The sequence below is a fragment of the Haliotis rufescens genome, unplaced genomic scaffold (assembly GCF_023055435.1).
Source record: "Haliotis rufescens isolate VD_foot unplaced genomic scaffold, xgHalRufe1.0.p SCAF_12, whole genome shotgun sequence".
NCBI lineage: Eukaryota > Metazoa > Mollusca > Gastropoda > Lepetellida > Haliotidae > Haliotis > Haliotis rufescens.
The window spans coordinates 5,600,042-5,610,896 of NW_025963802.1; positions in this window are offsets into that span (position 1 = coordinate 5,600,042).

A 10,855-nucleotide genomic window follows, 5' to 3' on the forward strand; every position below is an offset into this window, starting at 1 on the left:
GCCCGCAGTTTTTAAAATACGCTGGCCCTTAAGGCTTTCAGTTTACTCTGCTGAATTTCAGACCCTCCTGTCGATCAGGGTCCCCTTCGGCCCGCAGAGAATCTGCATAATGACAGAATATGCAAAACTTTTAGATTTCTTTCTGAAAGTTGTCAGCTGTGGCCCTTTTCATGAACACCTGGTGTTATCGCGGATTTTCAGTTATCCACATTTATAAAATGCTCACCGCTTGTATGCCATATAAACCAAATGGAATCTGAAATAGAATCATCATTCTCCCTGGTGATACGATTGAAACACGTCGGCCAATCTATGTAGCGTTGTTTTAATTTTTACATATATTGGACTGTACAGTCGAATTGCAAGTACATATTACATTTCAGATGTTCCAGTTTATCAATAATCATGTAATCGATAACAATACGTTGTCTGAATGCCACCAGGCCTGAACACACTACCATCTGTATATTTATATTCATAGTTAAATAGGGGGCACGGGTGGCCCAGTCGTCGAAGGCGCCGCGATTTGCTGTGCAGATGTTGCGTCCCTTGGGCACGCCAGAAACCTATAATTGTGGGTTCGAATCCCGGTTCGCCCCGATTATGTTTCTAGGTTTGTCAGCACCATACCCGTGCTCGTGGGTTTCACCGAATAGGTAAACGTCTGAGACCTGCATCACTTGGGGCTTTCCTCCCACATTAAGCTGACACGCCGTGATATAACTGGAATACTGTTAAAAGCGGCGTTAAACCCAACTCACTCACTTACACATTAGTTGAATAAGGAATACGAACATAACGCGATGTTTAAAAACCCTACTTATAACATGATCTGATCATATAAACCAGACTCTTTATATGCATTTACGTTGCTTGACTATCTTCAGTGCTTCTCTCAGCGTTGAAAATGTCACCTGGTAGTAATTTACACCAGCCATTAGAAATATGCTAAGCGTAAACAACAGTTTCACTAAGGATGCAATTATCATTTGACAGTCCAGTCTGACAAATCGTATTTGAGAATAGCGCTTTGTAATAATCGAATCAGGAAATTGCAACCATTTTGTTTTTAGCTTTCAGCAGACAATGCCATTATTAAGCATTATAAATAACATATGCAATTGATAATGATAAATTGTAATTAATAAATAAATAAATAAATCGTTCATTTTTGACATTCATCGAAAAACAGAAGACGAGTAGAGTTAGAGTTATTTCCCCTCGATCTATTTCATTAGGAAAACATCGTAAATATCCGTCGAAAGGCGTTTTACATAATTAATTCGAGATATTCGAAATTTGTTTGGATATGTTGCAAATGCCATGCCAACAGTTGGGCAATTCGTGCGGCGAACATAAGAAGTGTATCCTCCATGTTAGCGGGGTACCATGAAAATAATAAATAGAATTGGTCTCCGCTAATCAGAATCTGACATTCATGTGTAAGGCAAGATAAAGAATTATGCAACATTGCAAATATTGTAAATACACAGGTAAATGACACTGCATCCTCATCAACATCCCAACGGTTATGTTATGCAATTGAGGCTTATCTTCATGCATCAGTGGTTCGGGGAATCGCAGCAACGATGTAATAGTTTACTGAATTGTTAGGCTTATCAAAATATCTATATATACACTGCAGAAGCCTAGAGGAAAAACTTTTGAACTCTTCGCCGTGAATAACACTGTTAAAACATCACACCGCCGGCCAATTGTACTGTTAATATTTTGTTTCTTTTCAATCGTTCCTTGAGATACTGTAAGCGTTATGGTATTATAATGTTGTTAGCTGTCATGAAACTGCATTCAAACTAACAATTAAAGTCAAAGCTTATGTGTTTTTTGTTTTATTTCGTTGGTGTCAGTCGCAATATTTTATTAGTCGCCATGATTACTATCACAACTCCGTAATGCACTTGTGCGGTGTGGTGTCCCTTAGCCGTATCAGGATCTGCTGAAGACCATGGTGATTAATGTGTTAACACACAACCTGTGCTCATGGGTATTACCACACGACTCTTTGGGCTTCTTCCAACATTGAACTGACGCTCCGTGATGTAAGTAAAAACAAGCTCTCTGACTCACCCACTGACTCACCCGCCGACTTAAAATGCATTATGCCAACCATGACAAAAATGATTGTTTGTTAAATGCTTACAGGTTTTCGTTTTGAACAAAGACTAGAGGGAAATTAAGAATTCTACCCAAAACCAGTAATCTCTATTGAAGTTTACTATTTCTCCATTAACGTTAAAAGGATTAGAACTTGAAATAAAATTGAATATAACATACATTACACACTGCATTGAAATAAAATAAAATAAAAACCCATCCAAGCGCTCCCCCTTGTTTCACCACGACTAGGACGTCTGTCATTGTAAAATCCTGGCTGACATTCTTTAGTTGTTATATTGCAGTGTATTTTATTCAGTTTGTTACACAAGGAGTGTAACTGAATTACATGGGTTCTGTTGAGATACATGTATAGGGGGACAAGAGCATGCCTCTCGTATCTCTCTCACACATTTTATTGCATCAAGACCAGCTTTCGTGTGAAGGTCACTCATCACCCTGGAATCCATGCCTAGACCCATCTCTGATGTTTGCCCACCGTCGCCGCTGGGTGATTATATCATTGTCACTGACTTTTGCTATCACCGCTGTTTTTATTTGTGTTTGATACTGACCAATGTCATCATATTCGGTATTGACATTGAATATTGTACTACCACTCTATAGTGTACTGCCATTGTAATTGCTGTGCAGTAATTTGTATTGGTATTGATTTGTAAACCTCTTGGCTAGCGAACAGTTATCGCCGAGGACCAATTGTCACCAACTCCCCGTGATCGCATCTCCTTTTACTTTTGCTCGTTTCTTGTGAAGAAATATTAAAATAACACACATATACTTACCTTGCTCAACTACAACTTAAGAAGAAACACGCGGGCGGTGTCACGTGACTAATTTATGCGAAAAGAAAAATTCAACAACAGATGATGCACATTCAGTTCTATCATAGCTTACTATCCGTCTGTCATGTCTTCCCCAAATTACAAAAAAAAACAAACCTATTCGAGCTTTTATTCCAAATATACATAAACCGGAATATATATCGCAATCCGTAGTACATAGTGTTGAGGATAAGCATGTGTAAATCGAATTTGGGGAATATTGGTGTACATGGTTATCTCCCATTAGTTAGACAGTCAGTTGTCAGACAGTCAGTTGTCAGACACTGAAGTAGGGTATTAATTAGTGCAGTACCCACAACAATGGTACAGTCCTACTCAGTGAGGGATTAATTAGGAATGTCTCAAGGTTCATTGTTTGATCTTTCTCTACTTATTTTCTACTTATTTATTGTTATAGTTATTTACTGGATTGCTACTCCAGTTGCTACTCCAGTTGCATGTTGTACTCTGATTATAAGTTATTATGTTAATCCAATATGTAGTGTTTGATCTTTAAAACTTGTGGAAAATGAAGAACTTCTCAACTAGACTACTACTCAAGTTACACTTGCACTTAGCTGCTTGTTATTATAACATTCTTAATATAAAACAATTAATCTTTTACTATCAATTTGTCAGAGTCTACTCAGTTTAACCAACTGTGATATAAATATTATTACTGGCAGATCATGGTAGCATTATCAGAATGGCTGGGTTAAGGAAAGTTGAATATATTATGTCACAGAGAGGCACACCTCAGATTCTTCTGGATGGATATCTCTACAACCGAAATCGAGAAAGACAGACCAGCACCCACTGGAGGTGTGTTATCAAGACCTGCACTGGTAGATGCACAACAAGTGACGACTTCCTCCGGAACCAGACTGAGCACAACCATCCACCAGAACATGTCAACAAACTCAAGTTCCTCAGCACACTTCGAAAGCGCGCCCGTGAAGAAACACCTAAGATGCACTACCTCCACAATGACCAGCTAGCACAAGAAGATGACAACGAGATACCCCTTCTCCCTTCCTTCTCCAGCGTCAGCAGCGCCCTTTACAGACAGCGCCGCAACACCATGCCTGCTCTCCCCAGGAATCTCTCAGATGTTGATCTCCTAGGTTCCTGGACTGAGACCATTGATGGACGGCCCTTCCTTCACGGCACCTTCACCTCCTGCCCAGACCTGTGGGATCAAGTATATATCCTTCATGCTCGAGCTGGTTCTACATCCTATCCACTTGTCTTCACCCTGTTGCCTGATCGTCAAGCCGCCACCTATGCCAGACTGTTTCGACTCTTGAAGACTGAAGTGCAGCAGAGACTGAACAGACCACTTGCACCAACCAGAATTCAGACAGACTTCGAGCTGGCCGCAATCCGTGCAGTAGAAGAAGAGTTTCCCCAGACCATCATCAAAGGGTGCTACTTCCACTACTGCCAAGCCCTGTGGAGAAAACTGCAAGACCTAGGACTTGCAGTGCCTTACAAAGAAGACCCTCGGGTCCAACAGTTTATCAGGAGAGCGGCTGGCCTGGCTCTAATTCCCCCAAACCGAGTGCAAGATGTATGGCTGGATGTAATGAACTCTTCCCCTGATGGTCGTCGCATTGAAGATTTCAAACTACATGGTTATCAACTGGTTGGATGATGATGCAAGGTTTCCGCTGCCCCTGTGGAATCACCATGAAACTGAAGGGCCACGCACCAACAACAGTCTGGAAGGTTTTCACTGCCGGTTGAACCAGTCCCTGCCTCATCGCCATCTCAATATCTTCCGGTTTATAGAGGTCATCAGACGTATTGAACATGCGGAAAGAAGCAAACTCGTCCAGGTCAACTTTGGAGCAGCACCACCCAGCCGCAAGCGAGTGTATCGCGAGATCGACAACCGGATCATCAGATTGAAAGACCATCTATGCCTTGGTCAGAAGACTCCAGTTTAGTTTTTAGATGCTGTGGGCCACCTCCTGAAACTTGCCTCAAGACCTTAGTCTGACAACAGGATGAACCGAGTATGACGTTGTGTACATATCATGACTAAATTTAATATATGTGTATATACATCTGATGTAACAGCCAAATCTGAGATGAACGTTTATAAAATAAGTACATCTGACCGTTTATAAAATAAGTACATCTGACTTAACACGTCTTTTTGTTTTGTTATATCTTGATGTTTAGCTATGGGTCATTCCATTTTCAATCAAGGTAACAGCATTGCACTTTGTTGTGCACTCAACCAGAAAAGTTGTTATTTCAAGGTGTCTAACAACTGGCTGTCTAACTAATGGGAGGACACCGTGTACATCAGTTTGCAGACGACAAATTGATAAAAACATTTCTTATTTATTGTAATGAATATAAAACTTGCGATCCCAGCAAATGGAAAATTTAATTTGTGTGAGTGAAGCGGTATGTGTGGCCACGGGGCACGTACTGTTCAAATTATGGCGATAACTGGTTTTTAGTTGGTCGACGAGTAATGTCTATTTTCACTGTTTTAATTCCCTGTCTTCGCGTTATAACCGATATCTACTGATGTTTTTTTTCCATGGACAGATAAACATGTATTTTCTCATAGTTTCACGCAATTCGAAGTCATTTACCCAGTTAACTGTGTACACGGAATATTTCAGAAATAACATGAACAAAATGGCGATAACTGGTCGGTGACCAGTAGTGATTTTTTAAAATACATTCGTTTATTGTAAACCATTTGTTGTTTGTTTGTTGGTTTCACACTAAGTTCTTTTACGTCCAGAGTTCTGGGTTAACAGATTGTTTCAATTTGGGAATCGACACGTAACACAGTACGTCATACAAAACAATAGCGTGATTGTATAATCTAAACGAGTATTCCGGATAAACACATGTTATACAGTGGTGTTTTCAAAGTACAAATTCACACGCACATATGTAATCACTTTACAAAATTCGGTCATTTGCGTAGATGTCAGATGTTCTTTCTTTCCATTGACTGGTTCAACCCGCCTGTTCTAGAACGCAAGTTTCTACGAGATAAGCCACACACTGACAACAATGACACGTATCACGATATATATGTGAGCGTCATTCTGCCCAGTTTGACGTTGGTGCGCTGTTAATCTGTTGGTCGTACCTGAGATTGATGGTTTGTTTTGATGCTAATGTAGATTTACATCTTTACCAGGGGTCCCTAGCTGATCCGATGCCAATTATTCCTGACTATCAAATCATTTTGAAACGAATTTGTCTCTGTTGACCTTCGACTGCCAAGTTGGTACTGATGATCAGGACAATGTATTTACTTGTAAAATCGCTGGTTTAAAAGGAAGCGGTGGGGAAGCCTAGTGGTTAAAATGTTTTCTCGCCAAAGGGTAGGGTTCGATTCCCTACATAGGTATAATGTGTGAACTCTATTTCTGGTGTCCCCCGCCGTGATAATGCTGAAGTATTGCTAAAAGCGGTGTAAAAGCATACTCACTCTCTGGTAAAACAAACTGAAATAGATGAATATAGTTATTTTTCCCGGATCACAGTCTCGTAAACTATCCGCAAAAATAATTTGTGTATGTCTGACCCTATGTCCCTGGGTCGGGTTGTACATAGCATGTTTGTTTGTTTGTTGTTTAACTCAGCAATAATCAAGCTATGTTACAGGCGGTCTGTAAATAATCGAGTCTGGATCAGACAATCAAGTGATTGACATCATGAGCGTCGACCTACGCATTTGGGATCTGATGTCATGCATCGACAGAGTCAGCGAGCCTGACCACCCAATCCACTCACCCGCCTCTTTCGTCAAGCATGTACATGTATTAAATACGACAACGTTAACCAAAGTTGTAACTGTACTACTTCTTAGTGAGGCGTGGAAAGGTTGTCGTGAACCTTTTAGATTCAGATGTCAAAATTAAAGCAATCTCATTAAAATCAGAGCTTAGTTCTCGCTATCGCTAAACAAAGATCTGAGGACATCCCATTACAGGTCACGTTAGAACGACCTTTCATCCAACCAATCAGAGCGTCGTTTACCAGATCATGAAAGTGACAGACGGAATGTGTTTTCTTATCATGCAACCTCGAAATATTTAACAGAGGGTATTCCAAACGACAGTAACGGTTTTTATGATTTTATCCATACAATCTAGGCCATCTATAAGCCATTCCGGAATGTTCTTCTTATCTGTTTTAAAAAATTTAACCGAGAATACGTCAAAATATGGTTCGAAGCGTAGTCGCCAGTTTGAAACTAGTGTCGTAAAGCTCGAGAAAGCTGCCTTCTGATTGGCTAATGTCGATTTCTTCATTATAAGAAATACCCGCTAAAAGCAGTCCTGTTTACGAATCCGACTATATCATGTGTTAAAGAATCACTATCAATTACTGATGAGACAAGGCATTCGCGAAAAGATGAGGGTATCCGGCCTCACTGGCGGCGTCCATCACAGACACATGCAAAGGCAAATCAATTGTTAAACTGAAAAATCCACGTGAACATATCAAGTCAGAATAGAGAATTGCAACGGACATCATTTTTGTCACTGATGCGAATGGAAATGTCCTCCACATTTCTAACATTTGAAACATATTTTATTCACGATAGTGAAATGAACTGGCTACAAAACTTAGAACATCCTCTCCATAATTTTTACAACATCCAAATACAATATGCACAATAGGCAGAAAGAAGTTATGCCGAATAGAATAATAAAGATATGACGTATGTAAGTTCTTACAAACCATTGAATCATTTTAAATGATAGATAAACAGTTGAACATCATTATATATACATTCAGTTTCAGTCACTGAGTCATCTGCATTGCCAATCAAAACTAATTCGATATCTAACGGAAACTATATTATTCAAACTTGTTATTAATTAATCGTTATGTTTGCGACCTCGTGAGAAATCCTGAAATAACGCTTTATTACAGGTAAAAGTACTCCACTCCACTCCACTCCGCTCCGCTCCACTCCACTCCACTCCACTCCACTCCACTCCACTCCACTCCACTCCACTCCACTCCACTCCACTCCACTCCGCTCCACTCCGCTCCACTCCACTCTCTGTGAAGATCTGTCAACCCACGACAGAAGGTCGCCTCAGGTGAACACCCGCCGAGGTTTGACCCCCCAGTCTAATGAAGGTCGCTTGGGTTCTTGAGCCAATCAGATTTCGGCTATGTAAAACGATTCGACTTCATTTCCTCAATTCGGAAATTTCGATCTTACCAAAAGACCATACACACAGATCACACATATATACCCTCGAGAGTAATTCACTCAGAAACGTGAGGGTGTATAACATATCCACAATAAAATTAATATAATAGAGTTTAATTTGCTTGCATTTGGAATTCCCTTTGACCTTTGACGAGATGGGTTATAAAAATAGAAGGTTATGAATATTTGACTTTCCAGGTAACGAATTATGGTTGAAGTTTCAAAATCATCTCTACAAACATGAATCACAAAGTTCAGGTGATAAACATTACTCTGACCTTGGACGAAGATTTCATGCATCTATATCGGAACACACTTTCCTTTATCTGGAGGAGCTCAAATCGCCTCATGCAACGGGACATGGCTTAGGAATAGAATTCTATATTTTGTAACAGCCAATACCTATGGAAGTATTTATGTTATGTAAGTCGAACATGTGCCATCTGATCACAGCTAGAGGGTGATCTGTCCCACGCTCAGATGACACATCTACTCTGCAACATTGCTATAAGCAGTCTGATACCACCGCCTCCCATAGCTGCGGGTTCTGTCCGGATTTTAAAACACTGATGGCTTCCGGTCAATAATCTGGGAATATGTGGGGTTCAAGCAAATAGGAGCACCCCGGTCTGGCACCCACGTTCTATCATGGCTAATTAACGACAGGACTCGTTTTGTCTGCAGTTCCCCTGAACAATCATTAACCATCGACAAGATTAATACTAAGGGACAGATACCCCAGATAATCAGCCCTGCTCGACCCCTTTGAAAAAATCATTTAAGTCGGGGATTACAGAGCAGACAACCATGTACCCAGAGCTGCCGGTTGTTGAAATAGGAAATGGCAACTGACATAGGTGGGTATAAAAGAACTTGTATTCAGGTCTGGCTGTTATAGTGTGGCTTCGTACTCTGACGGCGCCCACATTGCTTGTCTGCTCTTGGCGTACCAATGTGTGCCTTAAATATAACGACCTTAGTGATACAAATACAGTAAACTACGGTTATAACGAACACGCTTATAACGAACTGACGGATATAACGAACTTACTTTTTTGGTCCCGACTATTTGCTGTAGTTATGCTGTATATATGCTTATAACGAACTACGGTTCTAACGAACTAAAATTAGTAGTCCCTTTGAGTTCGTTATAACCGTACTTTACTGTATACAGTTTTGGATTGTCAGTTGTCAATGCATACATGTTTGTTCATTTGACAACAACATTGTGTGTAAGTGACGTATTTGCTACGAAGGAAGAAGCTTTTCATATGGTTGATACTAATAATTCGATATTCTGGGCTGGAAACATGTCATTTGGCCTCAGGCTTCAATAAAACTTGTTGATTCTCTGGAAAAAGCGAGATGTTCTGAAGAATTTTTTTTGGGTTTCCCAAAAAAATGTTTGGCTTCTTTCAAAGAAAGATATGGTATGTCTTGAACCAGTGAAAAAAATACTTCCCCCGCACGCAAACACGCACGTACACACATTGTGGTTTGTTTTTTTCGTTTTTGTTTTAACATGAATCAATAAATGAATTACTTCAACTTGTTCAACGATATACGGGGTCCGGCGGATGATCGGGGCTGTTTGTCAGTGGCCTTGACGTTCTGTGTTTCTCTGATGACGTAGCTCTGTTTAGTGTTTCTCTGATGACGTAGCTCTGTTTTGTGTTTCTCTGATGACGTAGCTCTGTTTTGTGTTTCTCTGATGACGTAGCTCTGTTTAGTGTTTCTCTGATGACGTAGCTCTGTTTTGTGTTTCTCTGATGACGTAGCTCTGTTTTGTGTTTCTCTGATGACGTAACTCTGTTTAGTGTTTCTCTAATGACGTAGGTCTGTTTTGTGATCCAGTAATTGGAGTCCAAAAGAAAATGGATATAACTGTATTAAAGTGACACCTGTGATTCCAGGTTAAGTGTAGATAGACCCGGCAATTATCAGATAATGACATGGCTTTGAAAGCCTAAAAGATCACATGTGTACGTTAACGTTTTAGATTAAAATAGAAAACTCACAACAATTCCGATCACATAATTTGTAGGTATAGGGCATTCAAAGATATGAATGTATTGAAGAAAATCAAATAAAGCTTATAAGAGTTTTCTTGGAGTTCGCGGCTCAATGCAAAATGAAATTGCACTCGGAGAATGCTTGACATATTCTGGCATTAGACCGTTGTATTAGAAGTATGCTAAACCTCCTACCCATGTGCCCACGCCGATTGTTAAAGCATATACGATGTTATCTCGCCGAAAATAACGTGATACCAGAAAAAGGAACACCTGGACAGCATCAGTGAAGATTTCACAGTTTAAACCACGTTATGGATAAATTGAGGGAGGGGTTGGCGATGTCTCAGTGTTTCTGTCACTTGTACAACAAAGGTGTAAGGATTGTTTCAAAAGTCAACAAATAACGATCTCCTTCCACTCATTTACCCACCTGAATTAGAAATAAAGGAGACCAGTTTCATATTTAGATCTGTGCATATAGAGTCAGAGTGACAAAACACTTTCCACACGACTGTATGACAAGAAGGATGACTTCAACTTTCCAACTGTCAACTTTCCCTTTATGCCGAGTTATATTCCAGCAGCTCAAGCTTTTGGTGTCCACATTTCAAGTTTTGAAGTAAAATCGAGCATACTCTTTCCACTAGGATTCAAAGAGGGTCATACGAATC